The sequence below is a fragment of the Empidonax traillii genome, unplaced genomic scaffold (assembly GCF_003031625.1).
Source record: "Empidonax traillii isolate 1590-97213 ecotype Southwest subspecies unplaced genomic scaffold, ASM303162v1 scaffold561:size787514, whole genome shotgun sequence".
Classification (NCBI taxonomy): domain Eukaryota; kingdom Metazoa; phylum Chordata; class Aves; order Passeriformes; family Tyrannidae; genus Empidonax; species Empidonax traillii.
The window spans coordinates 577,635-598,057 of NW_020955754.1; the positions used below are offsets into that span (position 1 = coordinate 577,635).

Here is a 20,423-nt window from a genome sequence, read left to right on the forward strand (position 1 = left end):
GGAGAGTGAGGAAGAAGAGGCAAAAAGCTGGGAAAACGGGGATCCACAGGGTGGCTCGTGGGAAACTGGCTGGAAAGGATGAGGTCCTGGCTGGGCATGTGGGCTTGGGAGGCAGGGGGTGGATGTAAACTCCTTCCTGCACTCCCCGCTCCGGGAAGTCGGTTCCCAGCCCTGGCCCTGAACCCTCTCTGTTATCCATGACAGATCCTCAGTGCCATTTAACAAGCCTAATCACTGACTGAAAAATCCATGAGGTACAAAACTACAGAGGCTGCTCAGGGATGGGTGAGGGAGGGCAGAGAAGGCGGGAGCCACGTCCTGCCTGCTGCAGGAGGGGACACCCACAGCTTGTCCCTGTGTGACCAACCCCCTCTCGCTGCCACAGCAGCAGATTTGGGGGCAGCAGCCCCCCACAACGGGCCTTGTGTGAAGGCCCAGCGAGCTCCTGAGCTGGAATGACGTGCAGAGCTCCCTTCTGCCCATCCCACTCCCACGGAGCTGGCAGCACCTGCTGCCCAGAGCTGGCTCACAGCAAAGTCTTCTCCTTCCCTTTCAGAGACAAGGGTGGCACATCGGGGGAACTCCCAGCCCCTGGGGACTTGTCAATCATCCCTGAGACACTCCAGTTAATTATTTTTATCCTTCATGACTCGTGGGCACAGGGGAGGTGTGGAAAATAGGGCATTCTTGGTGTCTCTCTCTCTCTGGCATGGGCTGATGGTGCCTGTGAATTGCTGCTCCGTGTCAGGACATCACTGTTCCTAATCAGGCTGAGATTTCTGATGAACTCCATGCTTCTTCCTCCTGTGCTTTGCTCCAGGGGAAATTGTGGGTGTTTTTCCAGTGAATGAGGATTTTCCTTCCCCTCATGCCCGTCCTCATCCCATTATGGGCTTGCAGGGCTCCAGCAGGAGGGAGGGATGGATGGACTGGAGTGCCTTCTCTTTTGTGGTCTGCATACCACCAAAACCACCTGAAAAGTATCTCAGGAAGAGGCAAACGACAGCTTTGGCTCTGCAGAGCACATATTCATGTTATGCAGGGAAAAAAAATGATTGTCTCCCCTTCCTGCTTTTCCCAGAGAAGTGGAAAGCAGTGAAGTCCAGGGAATGTATCTGCACCTTCCCTGGGCTCATTCCTCCCATGCTGTGAATGGAGGGCTGTTACTCTCCACATACAGAGAGCCCACTGAGCTTCCAGTGCTTGCCATGACTGTGGCATTGCATGACCCAGAGGGAGGATGGTGGTCACAGACCTGATGGGGCCACAGCAGTGAGTCTACAGGAGCATCCAGGAAGGAATTCAGGTGGTGAAAACACAAGGCAGAGGAGAAAGCCACATCCCTCCCATCGAACAAACAAACAAACCAGCTCTGCTCGTGACCAGCTCTTTTCAAGCCACTCTGGGCAGCGACAGAAGAGTCAGTTTTGTTGTTTGCCCACTCGGAGAGGAGATAAGGCCAGGAAATCACAGTTGGCTTCTGCAGTCCTAGAGGGGAAAGGGAGGCTCAATCTGACAGATGAATCACTCTCTATTGACTGCTCTCCTTCTCAACTATTACCCAATTTCATGAGAAACCTCCAAAACATACACAAATATTTCCACCCAGGCCTTTAGGGATGCTCAGTGCTCGATGCTCTCCCACAGACCCCTCTGCTGCCTTGTCAGCCTGCAGGAGCTGTGGATCCCTTAGCACAGCTCGAATCAGGGAAGGTCCCAGGGCCTGGCAGAGACAATGGCCTGGAGAGCACTTCTGGAAGTCAGTCACTGCTGTCACAGCAACGGGACAGGTAGGAAATCTGCAGGCAGGGATGTCGGGCTGAGCCCAGACTGCCTCGTCACAGCTGGATGCAAACTCCCATTTGCATCAGGTTAAAATCCTGAGTAAATTGAAATCAAAGGAACATCTGCTGCTTTTTCATTAAGCTTGTGTTGACACCAGAGGAGGGGGACCTTGGAAGGACAGATGGAAAGGAGGGGGGAAGGTGGTTTGAGGCAGCACAGGCTCTGGAGTCACCTCTGGACAGGAGCCCTGGGCTGGTCCCACGATGGGCACTGCAATTTGGGCAAAATTACCTCAAACAAGGAGGTCCCCCCACCTCAGAGAGGGGTCACTGAACACAGGGTAGGGCTGCCCACCTGGGAAGTCACTCTCTTCCCAGAAATGGGATCTGTGGCACTGCCAAGGGAGCTGCCAGGGTCTTGGCTTGGTTTGGAGAGAGCCTTGCTTGGCTTCTGCAGGGTGGGAGGGGCGGGCGGTGAACATCTGCCAGTGAACGCAGCATCACCAAATCTGCAGCAGCTGTACTGTGCTTGTCACATCATTTCTCACTCTTCTTCCAGGCTGAATCCACTGGAGGTGAGGAGGAGTGGAGCCTTTCGTCACAGCAAAACCAGCACAGTGCTCGTCCTCGGTGCCGCAAAGCTTCAGAACATGACCCTGGGACGCTCCACCAATAAGGGAGGCAAAGCAGTTTGATTTTCACTAGAAATTCCCTCACTTCTGCTGGCAGTCTCAAGGCTTTGGGGACCTGACATCTCATTCTGGAGTGTCTCTTGTGCAGCTCAGCTCTTCCTAAGCCTCCCCTGCCTCGAAGCAGCAGGTTCACAAACCAACCCAGCTCAAACAAAAAGGGTTAGACACGTCTGCAAACAGCCATCCCTGCGTCAGAGCTGGTGGGGAGGATTGTTTGTGGAGAAAAAAAGCACCGAGGAGTATTTTTTTTTGGGCTGCCCAGCTCTAGTCACTGTAATCACCAACACGGGGCTGCCTTGCACAGTCGCTGTTCCCACCACGTCCCACGCTGGGACAGCACCCTCACCACTGCTGTGCATTGCTGCACATTCACACCATCTGCAGCCCTGGAAGTGAGAAAAAGCCGTATCTGCATGGGATATTATGGGCTGCCATGGCTTTTGGGCAGCACAGCTCTGTGGGGAGCCGTGGGCAGGACTGCCCTGCTAGTTCAGATGAGTCCTGGGAGAGCAGGGATGGACTCCCAGTCCCAGTCCCAAGCCACCAACACACTCAGACCATTCTGGAGGCACAGGTGCCACTTCTACCTGCTGGAGAGACCAGCAAGTGCCAGTGGCCACCTCAGTCCTGGTGCTGGTCACTGCACTCCAGGGCTAAAACAAGCACCATGTCAGCTCACAATGCCTTTGGCTTTCCTGCACACACACAGCTGTCCCTGCAGGTCCCTCCCACACTACGGGCCACCCACCAGCATCTCCCCTGATTTCCCAGCTTGCAGCCCATCCTGGCCGTGCAGGGTCCTGCCAGCCCCTCTTGGGGGGCTCACACGAGCTAATGAGGGCTAAAGGATGAGCTAAAGGACCGTAGTGTGACACTGGGATTTGTCACTCCCACCTCACCCGAGGCAGGAGTTGGTTTGTCATTTCTCTGGTGGTTTTGTCTGCAGCATCCCCAAAGAGAAAGGGACTGTCCCCACTGGTCCAGAAGGAGTGTCAGAGTGGCTGTAGATGTGCCATAGCAGGGCCAGGGATTAACTCACCAATTCCGCTGTCTTCACTCTGCTCTTGTCATGTTTGGGGCCTGAGCAGAGAGCAATTAGGGCTGACAATGAGCTACAGTGAGATCCTGACCAGGAACAGGGTGGGCAGCAATGCTGAGAGGTCAGGAGAGCAGAAACACCTTCAGAAAACATGACTCATTCCAGTGGAGAAAAGGATTCTGCCTCCCCTGGCTGGGCTCGGTTTGTACCAGTTCAATTAACCCTTTGCTGGGCTGCACTACTGCAGAGGCAGGAGGAGGGACACCTGACACAGGGGTTGGGCTCTGCCCTGTCAGCAGTGGGAGCAGCACAAACACCCTCTGAGGGTGGTTCTGCCCTTCCCACCTCTCCCTTGGCACATGTCCCTCCTCTCTGGCACCCACTGAGGTGCCACCATAGGGCATTGCCAGCACCAAACCCTCCAACCCCCCTGTCCTGCATCCTGAGCAGGGCAGGGATTCCTGCTGGCTGCCAGCTCCCCAGGTACTGAGAAACGCAGGCAAGAACTCATCAGAAGTCATCAAACCTTTACAGAATGAACAATAAACTCCAACATTTCATTTTGGACAGACAAGATGGAATTTTTCAGCTTTCCAATGACAAAAAAAACCCTGAAAAATGAAGGTTATTCACCTCATTTTGGCTCACTCATTTCCTTTCTTTCCTCCTCTCTGAAGGAAAGAAATGGAAGGAAGAAAAGGACAAAACCTAAAACCTTATAAAACACGTCTTGTGAGCATTTTCCAATGAAACCAAGGAGGAAAAAGAGCATCTTGACTTGTTCACTGAGAAACGTTTCATCCCAACCACTGCATTTTTCATTCCCAACCGGGGCATCTTTCATTCCAACCGCTACATCTTCCCAAAACATCTTCCCAAAGCCCACCTGAAACATGCCCTGCGTCCCCCTCCCTCCCACATCAATGGCATGGTCTGTATTCAGAGCATCCTGAGCACTGGAGAAGTGCCACCAGTCCCTGCTGGTGGCCTGGTTTTGCCCCTCTAGGGGCCAACTGGGAATTGCAGTTCAAAGTGGAGCTGCTGGAGGGAGGCTCAGCCTGCAGGCACTGCCAAGGGAGAGCTAAACCAGGACTAGGGTGGAGCTCCTGGATTAAGGGAAAAACCAGGAGGGGCTAAAGATGCAATAAGGGACCCCACATCCAGCAGGACTTTGATCTGGGGGATTAGGGATGAGGCCATCAAGTAAAGGTGGAGAAGGTGGTGAAAGTATAATAAGACACAATTTGTAAAACCTGTCAAATTCATGGATTTTAACTGGAAGGACGATTTATCTAAAGGCTTGGGCCAGAGCCTGAATTATTCCTTCCCTCCACAGGCCTCTGCTACACTATTATTTAGCATAATTCAGCCTCCTACCCAGGAGAGGCAAAGCAAGAGTCCACACAACCACCCCACAGCCAAAAGTTTGTCTGATCATCCATCTTTCCGCAGACCTATGGACAGAGCCACACTCCCACAAACCACGCTCTGCTCACCAATAATCCAGTCTGGGTGGAAAAATAAAGCAAAAAAAAGCCTCAAACCACTTGATGATTGTTTTGTTTGGCCCATCGCTATTAAAAAAAAATCTCCCAATTCCTTGTTGGATGATTGTTCCTAATGCTGAGCACCAGCCTTGGCTTTGGAGCTATAAAGCTGCGTGTTGAGTTGGGTTTAGCATTGCTGGGGGAAATCCACCCTGTTCCTGCTATTGCTCTGAGCAGAGCCACGGCCTGGGCAGGATGTGTGGGATGAGCACTTTGGGATGCTCTTGGCACGGCAGGGACTTGCAGACAGAGCTCATTAAAGCCGGGGTGGGGCTGAAATGATGCAGGTTTGGGTCTTGCCCTGTAGCTTCGTATAATCACAGAATATCCTGAGTTGGAAGAGACCCACCAGGATCATCGAGTCCAGCTCCTGGCCCTGCACAGGACACCCCAACAATCCCACCACATGCTGAGAGCGTTGTCCAAACACTCCTTGAGCTCAGTCAGGCTTCAGTCCTGCGCTTTCCTGACTGGGGGTTAGAAGAGCAGGAGGCAAACCAGGGAGATGAGTTGCTGCCACTTTCTGCCTATTTTTGCCCAGTCAAATACCACAATCAACACTCACAGCATTATAACCAATCCAGAGGCAACTGCGCAGCGGCGAAGAAAGGGAAGCAGATGAAACACCCCCCTCCCTTATTCTTAATTTACTCCAGTTAATTTTAGTCTAATTTGATCACAATGTTCTTCTGTAAATAGGGGCCCTTCTTTAATAAGTCAGCATTGGCCATGGAGGCTGTGATGGCGATGTAATCACCCCGTGTGTCATAAAGGCTCTCTCTGCTAATTGCCAGGAGGAACTGGAGCTATTCTGCAGCAGGTATGGGATTGCAAAGAGAGATAATTATCACCAGATCTAATTAGTAATTATTGCAGGCCTTTCCTAGAAATTGTTTTTTACTTAAATATTCCCCCGCTCCCCCTGAGCAGCCGCCGGTGCCGCTGTCGGGGGGCACTGGGTGACGCGGCAGTGCCGAGATGAGGTGTGGGTGCTGGGCTGGTGGGTCCCTGTCCCCACAGCCTCATCCTGGGATGTGCTGGAGAGCCTCAGCCTTGGCATCTGCTCGGGAAGGGAGCAGGGAGACAGGCAGTGAGGCAGAGCTGAGACAGGAGAGGGTGCTGTCGCCGCGGCGATGGGAGGTGCGGAGGGACAGGGGGGTGTCCTGGGGACAGGGGGGGCTCACAGGGGGAGGGGTCCTGCTGCCTCGACCCACATTCCCGGGATGCTGCTCCTCCCAGAGTCTGCAACAGCAGCAGAAATCAGAAAGGGATCAGAGGAGATGGGAAGACAGGAGACAGGCTACACAGAAAGCTGGGAGGTGGCTGGGAATGGCTCCATTATTTGTTAGTTATTATTCACTCATGGTAATGGACACAATCCCCACAAGCCTTCCTGGGACACAGATCCAACTCCCAGGAGAGAGTCTGGAGCTCCCAGCCGCTGACACACAGCTCAGCACATCCCAGGGGACACCACAGGGCAGCACGGGAGGTGCCCAGGTCTGGGGAGGGAAAGGGGCACGTGCACAGCCTGGGTGGCAGCTGGAAAGAATTGATTTTGTTCCACTGGAGGTTTTGCCCAAATCAGTCTTTTTTTTCAGTTCAGTTGTAGCAGAATCCTTCATTCCAAAAGGGAAACTTTTCAAACCTCTGCACTTTTCCTTTCCCACCCTTCTGGCTGCCTCTGCACCAGTCAGAGGTACCTTTGAACAGCAAAACACCTTCAAGTCCTGCCTGGGGAGCTGAGACAGAAACCGATGGAACCAGAAAATTGAGCAGCCTGATCTGAGGAGCCTGTGCACAGAAATCCTTGCTCCAGGAGGTTTCCTGAGCCTGTAATCCCCCTTTTAGCTCTTCTAGAGGCATCACCCAGAGCAGTGGGTGCTCCCTTTCTCCCTCACCCCAACACCATCCCACTGGGGACACCCCTGTGTCCTGTTGAGTGCTGAGGCCCTAGGACCACCCAAAGCATTTTGGAGGATGGAAAGGAGGAGATGCACAGCTCGACCTTTGCAGCACAGACAGCCCAATCCAAAACCAGGATGCTGATCTGAGAGTGGGATGCTAAACTGACAGTGAGGTGCTAATCCAGGAGCAGGAGGCTAATCCAAGGACAGAATGCTAATCCAGAACTGGGATGCTAATCTGAGAGTGGGATGTTAATCTGAGATTGGGATTCTAATCCAAATGCGGGATGCTAATCCAAAACTGGGATGCTAATCTGACAGTGGGATGCTAATCTGAGAGCAGAATGTTAATTTGAGGTTGGGATGCTAATCCGAGAGCAGGAGGCTGATCTGAGGCCGGGATGCTAAACTGACAGTGAGGTGCTAACCCAAGAGTGGGAGGCCAGTCCGAGAGCAGGCTGCTAAAGGAGAGCCACATGCTAACCTGACTGTGGGATGCTAATAACCTGACTGTGGGATGCTAACCTGACTGTGGGATGCTAACCTGACTGTGGGATGCTAACCTGAGAGCTGGATGCCAATCCAAGCACAGACATGTCCATTTTCCCAACCTGCAGTGCCATCCCTGAAAGAGGAGAAATTCCCCTGGAGCACATGGCTGTGATTCAGGTGCTGGTGGCCACCCCGAAGGGATGGAGGGACCCTCCACCCTCATCCCACATGTGGCCCAGGGGCAGGATGTGCCACACCCTGCCGTGTTATCCCCACGGCTCCCACCTCCCCAATCAGGGCTCTCAGACAGTGCCCATGGCCTTGACCCCTCCCAGTCTGAGGCCCCCCTATGGCAAAGTGATTCAATTAAGCCCTGGTTCACAGAGAGGGCTAAAAACAAGGAGGGGAGGAGGAAAAAAAGAAGTGCCCAACAACAACAAAAATCCTCCCTCCCGAGAACAATTTTCTTCTATGGATTTTTAAGACCAGCGGCTGGAGAATCACTTTCTTGTTTCTCTGCTGTCTCTCCAGTCAATAAATAAGAAGGAAATAAAGGATTTCAGAGAAAATAGAATGCAGTCAAAAGGTAAATTGTGGTCTTAAAAGCTCCTAAGAGACTGTCACCGACTTTGAAATGTTTCCTAGTTTGAGACCATTTCTTCCTGACTACATGGTTTCCGCTCCTTTATTTGCATCTCTGGGAGGTAATCTTTAAAACTGATTTTCCCCTGGTTGCATTTCATTGGCAAAGAAACTAAACAGGCTGCTGCATTACAGTAATAACATCAACACTGCAGCCACCTTCGCCTTAATTATTTCTCTGTCTTGCCAACAGAACCAGTTAAAGGAGATTTATATTTGGGTGAGGAGGAGGTGGGGGGGGAAGTGGCATGTGTGTGGATGGGTGAGATAACCTGGAAAAACCGATTTCTCCCTTGTTAGGTGTCAGCAGCAGCAAAAAAAAAAAAAAAAAAAAAAGGTAAAATAATAATAAAAAATACAGGAGGTAAAAGGTTTGGGCCATTTAAGTAATAATAATGTCAGCATTTCACCTGTGTCTTGCTTAATTATTTCCTTCTCTCAGCTCCGCCACCTGAACCAGTTTAGATAAGATTTCAGCGCGGATAAGGAGGAAGAACCTGTATTCTCCAAAACAGATAAGCTGCTTTTTCCAATGGAAAGGAAGAGAACACGTCAGTAAAGCCCTCCTGCTGTCTACTCCAGAGTTATCAGCAGCCTCTTAGCAAAAGTCCTGCCACTAAAAGCTTGCGAGGTTTTGCAAAATACTATAAGATAAGAGAAAAGCACTTGTAAAGACAAGAGAGGGAGGCTGGAGTGTGCAAAGCAGCTCATCACTGTCCCTGTCCGGCCAACTCACACTCAAGGTGACCCCAAAAAGCACCAGAGAGGGAAAAACCCATGTTCAGGGAGAGTTCAGAGGCTCTGCAAGGGTCTCCTTGTGCATGCAGGAGGTCAAAGCTGCCTTCTGCGTTGGCTGTGCTTGAAAGTTACCCCCTTCCAGACCTCCTGCTCAGTCCTTTTAGGTCTCCCTCCCTTCCAGGAGATCCACATCCACCTTTTTCCTTCGTCCAAGTGCTTTGGAACAAGGCTGGCTTGCCAGGAGAAGAACTTGGTAGTACATGAAGTCATAGAAACATGGAATCCCAGGATGGTTCAGGTTGGAAGGGACCTTAAAGCTCATCCCATCCCACCCCCTGCCATGGGCAGGGACACCTTCCACCAGCCCAGGTTGCTCCAAGCCCTGTCCAACCTGGCCTTGGACACTTCCTGGGATGGAGCAGCCACAGCTTCTCTGGGCACCCTGTGCCAGGGCCTCCCCACCTTCACAGGGAAAGAATTCCTTCCCAATATCCAATTTCTTCCCAATATCCAATCCAAACCTCTTTCAGTTCAAAGCCATTCCCCCTTGAAGCCCCCCACGACAGGGCCAGGAGGTGTGCCCAGGGCTCCTGCGTGGCTGGGGCTGTGGGTCTGGCAGGTCAGAGCCCCCCCAGGACTCCCATTCAGGTCGTGGGAGCCTCATTCCTGCTGCTCCCTGTGGGCACTTCCAGCTCCAGCCCTGCCACGCCACGTGCTGGCGGCTGCCAAGGCACCCAGGGAGCCGCAGATGGGCCTGTGTGCAAACACCCCCAGTCACCTTGGGACAGCTGGGAACAGGCTGCTGGGAGCTCTCCAACCCCAGGAAGGAGGCTGGGAGCCACGGAGAGGGGGTTTGGTTGGGTGGGAGACGCTGGTGGGGGAGGGTGAGGTGCTCCTGGCTGCTCTGCACTGCACGACACCGCTGGTACTGCAGGGAAATGCTGTAAAAGGGACAGAAGCAGCTCTCTGGATCTGGGGGTTTCTCCCCTCCACTTGTACTGCAGAGTTTACTTTTATTATTATACAGTTTTCACCCCTCAGCAGCTCAGATGTTCTGCCTGCGTTTCGCTGCTGACCCGCAGGCCAATCCTCAAAGCAGCATTTGCTCAGGGTTTTGTGTGTGCAGGGCTTTAAAGTGCCTTTTTTCTTTTTTTTTTTTTCTTTTAAAATAAATTCAGGGTGGGTAAAAACTTTCCCTCTTGATTTGTAACGGGGCTGGGGAGTGATGCTGCATGTTTGTGCTGGAAGGCAAGAGAGCAGGGCGTGAGGAGGGTGCACCTGAGCAACCTGGTCCTGGTGGAAGGTGGCACTGCCCATGGCAGGGGGATGGAACCAGATGAGCTTTAAGGTCCCTTCCAACCAAAACCAGTCTGGGATTTTGGGATTCTGTGGTCTCAACGGTGTCAGTAATGAGGGAGAAGCAGGTAGAAGGTCAAAGCTGGAATGAAGATGGATAGGAGGGACAGTGGCAGTGGGATTTTCTGGAGGTTGGGGCTCTGAGCAACCTGGTCTAGTGGAAGGTGTCCCTGCCATGGAGCCAGAGGAGCTTTAAAGTCCCTTCCAACCCAAACCAGTCTGTGATTCTGTGATGATTCCTGGGCCATGATGGCAGTGCAGGGGAGAGGAGACACCTTGGTGCAGGAGAGGTGCTGGTACCTGTGCACCAAGCTGGGGTGAGAAACATCCCCCAGGAATCACCACTGAGCTCTGTGCTCTCCTTGTGACCCCAGACCTGGAAGCTAATTGGATTCTGCTGCTTCAGCCCCCGACACTGGGGCTGGATTTGGCCCCGTGGCCTGTCCCACAGAGCACCCCTGCTGCCACATGATGCTGCTGAGCTCCTCCAGCTTCCCTTTGCCTGGCCCTGCCTTCCCACCCTGCCTGATTATATTGGGTCTGCGTGTGTAAGTACAGCCTCCTGCCATCCTAATCATCTGAAGTGGCTATTTGAATAACAGTTGTTGGTGCCTGTAGTTTCCTGTAATTTTCCAAAGGAAACAAATCCATGCAGACTGCAATTTTGCGCCTATGAATTTTGAATGAACATCTCTAAGAGCCTCAAATTCCCTTTCCCTTCCTTCCTCCCCTCCCCTTGCCTGCTTCCCAGGGCCAGCTGAGCCAGAGGCTGCCATCAGCAGGGTGTGACCGAGTGGCTTCTTTCAGAAGGAGGATTTTGGGCTAGGAAGGCTCCTTTCCTCCTAGGACAGGCACCAAAGCATGGTGCCACTGGCAGAACTCACTGGGGAAGCTGGAGAAGGAAGGTGGCTGGATTGCACCCAACCCATGGGAAAAGAGCTGCTGGAAACCCATAGGAAAAAAGCACAAAGCAGGGCGTGGAGACAGAAGCATCTTTTGAGCCTCAGGTGTCAGGATTTAAACTTGGTTTTGTCAGCTCCAAACTAAGCTTGGGAGGTCCCTGTCTGCCCAGCTCTGATGTACCTACCTGCCCTTTGGAGCTGCTGCTCTGGGCCAAGATTCTTCACCTTTTAACTCAGAGAAGCTGGAAGACATTTTTGCTCCTGTCACCATGATGGTGACAGTCCCTGTTTATCACAGAATCCCAAAATGAATTGGGTTGGAAGGAAACATCTCGTTCCACCCCCTGCCCTGGGCAGGGACACCTTCCACCAGCCCAGGTTGCTCCAACCTGGCCTTGGACACTTCCAGGGATGGAGCAGCCACAGCTTCTCTGGGCAACCTGTGCCAGGGCCTGCCCACCCTCACAGGGACCAATTTCTTCCCAGTATCCAATCCAAACCTACTCTGTTTCATTTTAAAGCCATTATAACCCTCTCTCCGTCAAGTTTCCCCTCCTGTTCCTCTGTGTGCGGTTTTATGACACTGAGGGTTCTCCTTTTTTATGACATTGTTGTTTTTAAAGTGTTTTTATCACCTGGTTTTATTACAAAATTACCGTGCAGCCCCCCCTCCAGTGCTGTAGCAGTGAGGAGGGAGGAGAGTGGTTCTGGAAATGCAGCAATCTTTCCTGAACAGCTTGCAGGGAAAAGGGCTGTGATTTGGTGATGGATGGAGTGCTTCTTATCCGGTGTATTTTTATCCATAAATATATAAAGCACTTTGTGATCCCAATGGATACAAGGCACTATATAAATGTAAATCATTATCATTATCATTAAATACCTCCTGCATCTTTTAAACCTACCAGTTGGAATCAGATACAAACGGGGCAGCTGCTGTCTGGGTTTTGTTTGGTGAACCAAATGTGAGAGCTGCGATTTTTGGCTTCGTTAGCAACTAAATGGGATCTCATGAAAGACCCCTATTTTTCCATCACGATTTTCTTTTTCGTGCTGCCACTGATTTTGAAAAGTCACTTCTCACCCACTAGGAGAAATCTCTGCAGAATTCCCTAGCAACAACCTGAAAAAGAAACAGGCACCTCGGGCCTGTGGATGCTGCCGCGTTATCCCAGCGCCCCGCGGGATGTCCGGTGTTCATCCCTCTGTGCTGCTGTGAGTGGGGCACGGGGAGAGGATCCCCTGTGTGCTGCCAGGTCACAGGGAGGAGAGTTCACCCCGTGCATGATTTATGACTCAGTGGGGGTTATAGACACTGGTCTCCACAGCTATGACTCGGCAGCATTTCTGCTTGGCCACAACCCAGCCCTGGAATAACCGGCTGCACAAACCCCCTGGATGTCGCTCCCGTCACAGGGAAAAAGGCAGACTGCGTCCGTAACCCAAAGTTTCCCGTTTCTGCCTCACCCAGCTCCTTTTTCCCCTTCTTTGAGGGAGGGATTGGAGCCTGAAGGACTCTCAAGGTTGCACACGGAGGCTTTGGCAGCACAGAAAGGAACCTGGGACGTGTGTTTTTCCATCGCGGCCATAAATCACTGGATTCCCTTTCTGCCCGTACAGCCAAGCAGGCAGGATGTTGAGTGCCCCTTCCCAGCATTTTCCCACCCATATTTTGTCACTAAAGTGTCTCTTCCTTCCCACACTTCCAGCAAAGCCACCCAGTGCCAGCTACCGACTGCTTCTCCCTGTGGGAATTCATCTCCAGGTACATTATCCTGCAACCATAGAATCCCAAACTGGTTTGGGTTTGGAGGGACCTTAAAGCTCACCTCGTTCCAACCCCATGCCATGTGCAGGGACACCTTCCACTAGAAGACTGCTCCAAGCCTGGCCTTAAACCTTCTGTTTGAGAGTGAGGAACACAATCTAAGATGAAAGTACACTTTTCAGTGAATTTTTTCATCCTTCCAATGATCCACTGGCATTTCCCAAAGGGACATGATTGATGCAGGGCCTGGCTACACTCGGAGTGTGGTGAAGGGCAGGTCCTGACCCCAGGGACTGGGGGCTGGCTGTTCCGAGCACCCAAGGGATCATCATCAACAAAATTCATTTCCCCTTGTCACGACAATCGAAGGCATGGAGTTGGAAAGCTTGGATGTGTCCCAGGTCAAAGCCCTGGCCTTTATCCCCCACTAACCTGCAAGCAGTGGCTTACAAAGGTTTTGCAATGTTTAGAAACGGAACCAGGTTTTTCCTGGTTCTCTATCTTTTTTTTTCCCTATTTTTGTCGTTCTATTTTCCCCAGCCTCTCATGAGCTGCAGCCTCCTGCTGCCCAGGGGAAATCTTCCATTTAGCTACATTTTCCTTTCTCATTTCATGCTGTAATGGGGATTCATCACAGGTGTTAAATCCATAATTTGCCATGAATCCCTTGTCTCTCTCTGTGGAGGTCAGAGTTGAGGAGTTTAGAGGAACCCGATCGTGTGGCTTCATGCCTGTCCTGGGGGAGAGCACCAACCTAATTCCCAGGAGCAGGAGGAGGCTGGAGAGTCCTGGCTGGGTTATCCAATGCCATCTCCATGCTTTCCACCTCTCTTTGCCACCTGAAGAGGTAAATTTGAGCACACAGGGCACCTTTAATGTCAAAAAAAGAGTAATAGCCCCTTCCAGAGGGTCATTTATCCAACCTTTCCTTGGCATGTGAGGAATATCCCGGAGCTTGGGTGGTTATTCGCCTCTTAATTACCAAGGACACCCACAGGTCACTCATTCAGACGTGACTATCCACTTTTGCAGCCCAAGGTGAGCCAAAAGAAATGCCCCAGCCCCAAACCCATCCCAGTCCTACCACTGGATGGGAAGCTGAAATCCATCACACTGACAGGGGCATCAAAAGCCACTGGGAAGTGCCAGGAACAGAGAGCACCGTGATGGATGTGCAACAGAGAGACTCATCACAGGGTTCCCAGCCCTTCCTCCGCCACGGGCTGGGACATGCTGGGCTGGGATGGCTGGGAGCCGTGCTGGGAAGCCCGAACCCTTCCCATGGCTGGCAGAGCAGCTCAGGGGGCAAGGCTGGGAGACACTCCACGGAGCAGGGAAATGCAAGACATGCAAAGAGGGCTGGCAAAGCTCTTGGACCCAGGAAAACACAACCCTGCAGGCTGGGCACCAGCAGAGAGCTGGGGTGGCTCCAGGCAGCCTCTCCCAAAGTGTCTCCTCCGCTGTCCCGGCTGGTCCTGCCCTGCCGAGCCGCTGGTTCGTTTCTCATCGGGGGGATCGATAGCAAAGCGGGGGCTGTCGCTCAGGTGATGTCATGCTCCGAGGGCCTCGTTCTTCTCTGCCAGCTGACAAGGGGAGAGGGAGTCAATACTCGTGTCAGGTCACTAACAACCCACCGAGCTCCTGGCAGTGACAGATCCTTGGGCTGAGCGGGCCCCGAGCACACCCCGGTGCTCTGATCTATATCCATCGCTGTGTGCGCCTGGGAGAGGCACAAAATCTGCGAGCACAGATGCAGACCCAGAGGAGCACGGGCAGGATGCAGATGGGGGAGTTGTGTCTTGATTGGCAAGAGGGAGAATTGTGCGCGGGCGTGCGCGGCACAGAGAGCTCTGCACGTGCGGGTGATGCCGAATGCAAGGTGTCAGCGATCCAAAAGGGCATGAAGCAGAATAATGTCCCCTGTCCACAGGCACTGCAGAGAGCAGGGGCTGCTGGATGCAGTGTGTGATGCAAAGGGAAAGGCTGGTGCGATGCAGAGGGAGCGCTGGCTCCAGGGTGGTTTGTGCGAACAGAGGGGGATTTAGGGGTGGGACACTGAGGGGGTTGTGCCCAGGGCAGGAGAGGGGGCAGACATAAGTCCGAGTGATGAGCACAGAGTGTTCCTGACACATAGCAAACACCCCCACACCACTTCACAGTGACCTCACGGCCATCACAGCCGGGGTAACCGCACATGACTCTCGTGTAAGGGGCAGGGGGGTGGCAGAGCCAGCAAGAGGGGCTGGCGTGAGGGAAGGGGATGGCAGAGAATCAGAAAGCCTTTTTTTATCAGCCCTCTGTGCTTTGCATCCATCAGGTGGGTCCTGCAGACCTGCAGACTCCGTGCAGAGAAGGCAAATGTTTCGTGTTCGATAAAAACAGGGGTCAGAACCACGATGCCCTCCCGGCACCCAGACAAGGAATCACAGATTGGTGTGGGAACCCAACATTAATCATTCCCAGCTGTGTCTCTTCCCATTTACTCTGCGGTCCTTCAGTCTTCAGCGTGCTGGGAGGATTGCTGCTGTGGCTCTGAGGAATTAAGGAAGGGGAGGTTTGATGGGAGAGGTGGCATCGCCCAACCCCGGGGCCCAGGGCTTTAAGAAAAGAGAAATTTTGCAAATGTGTGAGCTCATAATCTGGACCAGGGTTTGAGGGAACAGAGGCAGCATCTGCTTAGTGCTGGCCTGGCCCTGCTGAGCTTCCCTTTGTGTGAATAAACACCAGCCCTTCTCAGGTATAACCTTGTCCCACTGAAAAGGACACGGACCTTTTGGAGTGGGTCCAAAGGAGGCCACGGAGATGCTCCCAGGGCTGGAGCCCCTCTGCTCTGAGCCAGGCTGGGAGAGCTGGGGGGGTTCCCCTGGAGAAGAGAAGGATCCAGGGAGACCTGAGAGCCCCTTGCAGGGCCTAAAGGGGCTCCAGGAGAGCTGGAGAGGGACTGGGGACAAGGGATGGGGGGACAGGACACAGGGAATGGCTTCCCACTGCCAGAGGTCAGGGAGAGATGGGATATTGGGAAGGAATTCTTGGCTGTGAGGGTGGGGAGGCCCTGACACAGGTTGCCCAGAGAAGCTGTGGCTGCCCCTGGATCCCTGGAAGTGTCCAAGGCCAGGTTGGAGCAACCTAGGCTGGGAGCAACCTGGTCTAGTGGAAGGTATCCCTGCTCATGGTTGGGTCCCCTCCAACCCAAACCGTTCTGTGATTCTCACACTATTTATCATTTTTAATGCCTGTAATGTAAAACAAAGCCCTTTCTTAACTCTCTTCTCCCCATTTGTACAATCAGAAAGTGGTTATTGTACCGCTCCAACCCCAGCAGAGCCTGAGGCAGGTGGACACGTCCCACGGAGCGTTTCAGCCTTGGCCACACCACCAGCCAGGATGTGCTTAATGGGCATGTAATGATGAATTTTGCTTGTTTCCTTCAGAGTACAGGGAATGGAGCAGGTGCAGTTGCTGCCTTTCTCCTCCAGACAGACAGGGAGCCATCCACCCTGGGAAGGGGGAAGCAGCACTTCCCAACACCCAGATGAAACCCACCTTGGGAGGACCCATCTCTAGACCCAGTTTTTCAGCACACAGTCCCTCTCTTTGGGCTGGTTCCCAGCTCTACACTGCACGAGGCAGCACTGCCTTTCCCCTGGAATCTGTACAGACCCCCAGCTTTGCCTGGCTGGGCGCGGTGAATCCCACAGGGACTCCTTCCCAACCCCAGAGCCACGCAGGGACACGAGCGAGCCAACCCGGCCACCCTCTGCTATCAAAAGGAGCCGGCTTAGAGTGCTGTAAACTTAAGCTGCTCAGACATGACATCAAATATTTAGGTTATTTGGGATTTGCGCTCGATTGTTTGATGTTTCTGTTTCGTTCCCAGTAGAGCCGGTTGCTGTTTTGCCACTGAAAATATTCCCAGCAGAAAATGCAGCTTTGTGAAGGCCCAAACTTGTTCAAGGAGAAGAGACTGTCTGGAAGAAAATGATCACATTTTTATCACTTCTTTTTTTTTCTTTTTTTTTTTTTTTTTCTGTTCTGAATTGACATCCTGGCTCTACACGCTCTGAATTCTGCATTCAGAGAATTGAATTCTATTAAAAAGTGTGGAAAAAGGGTTCCAAGCTGAACTGTTTCTGGATTTGAAACATCACCTCGTTACATTTTCTCCTTGCAGATCAGCATTACAAGCAAATATTGAAAAATGGCCTTTCCCAGGCCATAACCTCTTTATTTCCTGATCAGACTCTGCTAAAGAGCAGGAAAGCTGGGAAACACAGATGTCTCAAGCTGCCAGCCATCATTCTGGTAATGGAAATGCTTACTCTGCTCTGCAGGGGAGGACTGGGAAGACTTGACAAGAAAGAGGATTGGAATAAAATTAAAAAATGAAATAAAAAGAGAGGAAATGGTTGTGATTGAACGTGGTTGCACTTGACACCCCAGTGACCCTCCTTTTCTCCCATCCCTGACTTGTGCCATTGTCAGAGACAGGAGCTCTCACTTCAAATTAACTTAATCTGTAGAGTTAAATAATTCATGTTGATTTAAGAAAGCTTTATTCCTAATGGGACACACGTAAAGGCAGAGTTAATATTAGAAGAGGCCATGGAGGGGGAGGAGGGAGGGAATTAAGACTATAAAAGGTGAAGGTACAAGTTAATTGCCTATCAATTATTCACCTTAAGCCTCTGGAAGTAACAACCTTGCCTCCCTCCTCACACCCTCATATCCCATTTTCCTGGTTGCCACCAAGTTCCCACTGGCACCTCTGGGCACAACCTTTTCCCTGTGACAAGCAGGAGCTTCCCGGGACAGTCTGTGAGCACGGCAGGGCTGGAGGTGTCACATCTCCTGCTGGGAGGACAGACCAGGACAGGCTTGGGATGCTCCTGCCAAGGCACCAGTGAAGGAGAGGAACCATCCAGGTTCCCCAAGAGCTCGTCATCCATCTGCTCCACTTGCCCTGGCCTCCTCTATCCTCCCGGTCCCCGGGGGTCCCATCGGCACCGTGAGCCCGTGGTCCCCTCTGCCCTCCCCTCTGCTCCCTCCAGGGGAAGCCAATGCTCTCTTCAAAGTTGCTCCTCGCTCGGCTGCCTCTGAGATCTGGGAACTCAGCGCTAATTAACGGGGCTGCAAATCCCAGCCCGGCTGGAGGGGCCTCAAATTCCTTCACGGTCCCCCGAGTGCAGAGGGATCCACGAGCGAGCCCTCTGGCTCCTCCAACTACACGGCTGGCAGATGCATATTTTAACAACACACATCTGTTGGCAATATAATCCCTTGTATTTGCCCTCCCTGCTCTGAGCTTTGATGGAAGACCGGAGGGAACTCTCCAGTGGTTACAGCCAAAGTGTTTGCTTTGCAATTTCGCTCGATTGCTGCCTGATTTTATTTTTAAATTTCTCTGAGTCCTAATCAGGCTCTTACTTTATTTAATTAATACCCTGGCTTAGTTAAATAGATCATAAATTAAGCAGCCCTGCCATAAAAGATGTACCAGGTAGCAAATAGCCCTCCTGTGGCTTCCCGAAGCCTGCCTGGCTTGGGCTCCCCTGTCAAACTGCCTTGACATCCTTTGCTTGCAGAAAACATGGATGCTACCATATCTCCCAAATCCCATCCCATCAGCTTTGTCAGCCTTCCCTGCTGGGGCAGAGACCCCAAGAAGATTGGGCAGTGACTCTTTCCTCAGACAGTTTGGATAATGGTAGCAGGGAAGGTGAGGGAGACCTGGAGAAGGGATGGGTTGTAGCCACCTTCCCAAGCAATATTTGTCGCTGTGACTCCAGAAAGAAAAGATTTTCCCTGATGCTGATGACACTAATAGGCTCGTCTGTTTGAATGTTTGGACTTCCAAGGCTATGGAATGATCTGTTCCACTACATTTAACCATGTAGATTTGAAAACAATGTGACAAAACCTTAAATATTTAATTAAAATATGGTGTAGCTCTGCATCTGAGCAGGGAATTAGGAGACATCAGCCCCATAAAGCTGTTGTCAGACATGAATGACAGCAGTTGGAGCTTGGATTGGGAGGCATTAGGGGATTTCTTGATACCAAGGAAGTGGAAAACTGGCAAGAACAGCCAAGGCATCACCAATCCATGCAAAAAAACCCAGGCAAGGTATTTTCCAGAGATGAGGCTAGGGGTGATAGAGTGGGATGGAGCTCCCAAGAACTGCCTCCAACACCCAACTGGCTGATGAGCCCCTTGAGTTGTTGGCAAACCAGCAGCAGATGTCGGGCTCCCGGTCACCAGCCCCTCCCAGCTCTGCCCTATCTGTGACAAATCCTTTCCTTGAGAGCTGTTGGAGATCCAGGGATGCCCAGGTGATGTGTGCAGTCTCAGGTGAAACTGGGCGTACTGGGATGAAGGAACACCCCACAAGCATCTTCAAGTGAGGCAACTCAGGCAGTTTTGTCCCATCCCTTCCCAACCCGGTGAGAGGAAACCTGGGAGATCCAACCCCTCTGGAACAGCTGCTTGGCTCACAACTAAGTGGGCTCGTGCACCATATCCGAAGAGGAGAAATGCCTGTACAGCTGCTGGCCCCTCACATCTGGAACACTGAAAATGCCCCTCCCTTCCTCTGTACAAACCTGGCACGCAGCGAGCTCACCCTGACAGGCTGCACATTTCTCCAGCTGCCAGAGCCAGCACTGGCTCCCAGAACACGGGCTGTTGAGGCTCCTGCCCCTCATGTGCCATTTCTATCCCCTCCATTGGGGTGGCTGAAACACCGAGCACAGACCCCCCTCCTCCCCTGTGGCAGCCCTGCCCTCGCTCCCAGCACTGCAGGACACACCATCCCAGCCCAAAGGTGGCACAGTGGGAGCTGCTGCTCACCAACCACCCCCCAGCCCTTCTCAGAGCATGGGATGGTCCCTCCCCAGTCCCCCTAAATTTTGCAGAATCACAGAACTGCCCAAGCTGGAAGGGATCCACAAGGACCATCCATTCCAACTCCTGGCCCTGCACAGGACACCCCAACAATCCCACCCCGTGCCTGAGAATGTTGTCCAAACAGTCCTTGAACTCTGGCAGCCTTGGGGCCGTGGCCACTTTTTTCCCCCCCCAGAACATCTGCATAAACACACTTAAAGTGAAAGATGAGCTACCAGTGGGTTCCAAACCCCCATTTCCTCAGCAGTTTGGCCTAAGTTGAACATGCTGTAACTTTAATTTTCTTAAAAGGAAAACACTCTGCAAATATAAGCTGCTGAACATCTTAGGTAAATGTACCAATTAGCAACTACCATGTATATCCACATAAACATTAACTACCATCTATTCAACACATTCCATAACCCCAAAGATAATAACGATTTCCTTTTGATCCATAAAAACATCTCTGTGCTCAATCAACGCTTCGCGGCGGCTCTGACGTACGCCCTGGGACTAAATTAGTTTTGAAATCTTTAGTTCTAATTAAATAACATTATTTCTTTTGTCTGGGCTCCGGCAACGTCTTCTGCTTTCACAACAGAAGGAGGGGCTGTGGGAGAGCGAGGGAACGTTCCGCTCTCTGCCTCATTCCCAGGATTCTTTCGTGTGC

At 52.1% G+C, this 20,423-nt stretch overlaps 1 protein-coding gene and 1 long non-coding RNA gene across 3 annotated transcripts in view; one reads left to right on the forward strand and one right to left on the reverse strand.

Moving 5' to 3' along the window:
* Positions 1 to 20,423, reverse strand: part of KIRREL3 (kirre like nephrin family adhesion molecule 3) — a 144,413-nt gene that overhangs the window by 68,212 nt on the left and 55,778 nt on the right. The gene's annotated exons all lie outside the window — the stretch shown is intronic.
* Positions 15,124 to 16,982, forward strand: LOC114064615. The gene is made up of 2 exons (XR_003572787.1): positions 15,124 to 15,184; positions 16,748 to 16,982. It is a non-coding gene; the product is annotated as an uncharacterized LOC114064615 (long non-coding RNA).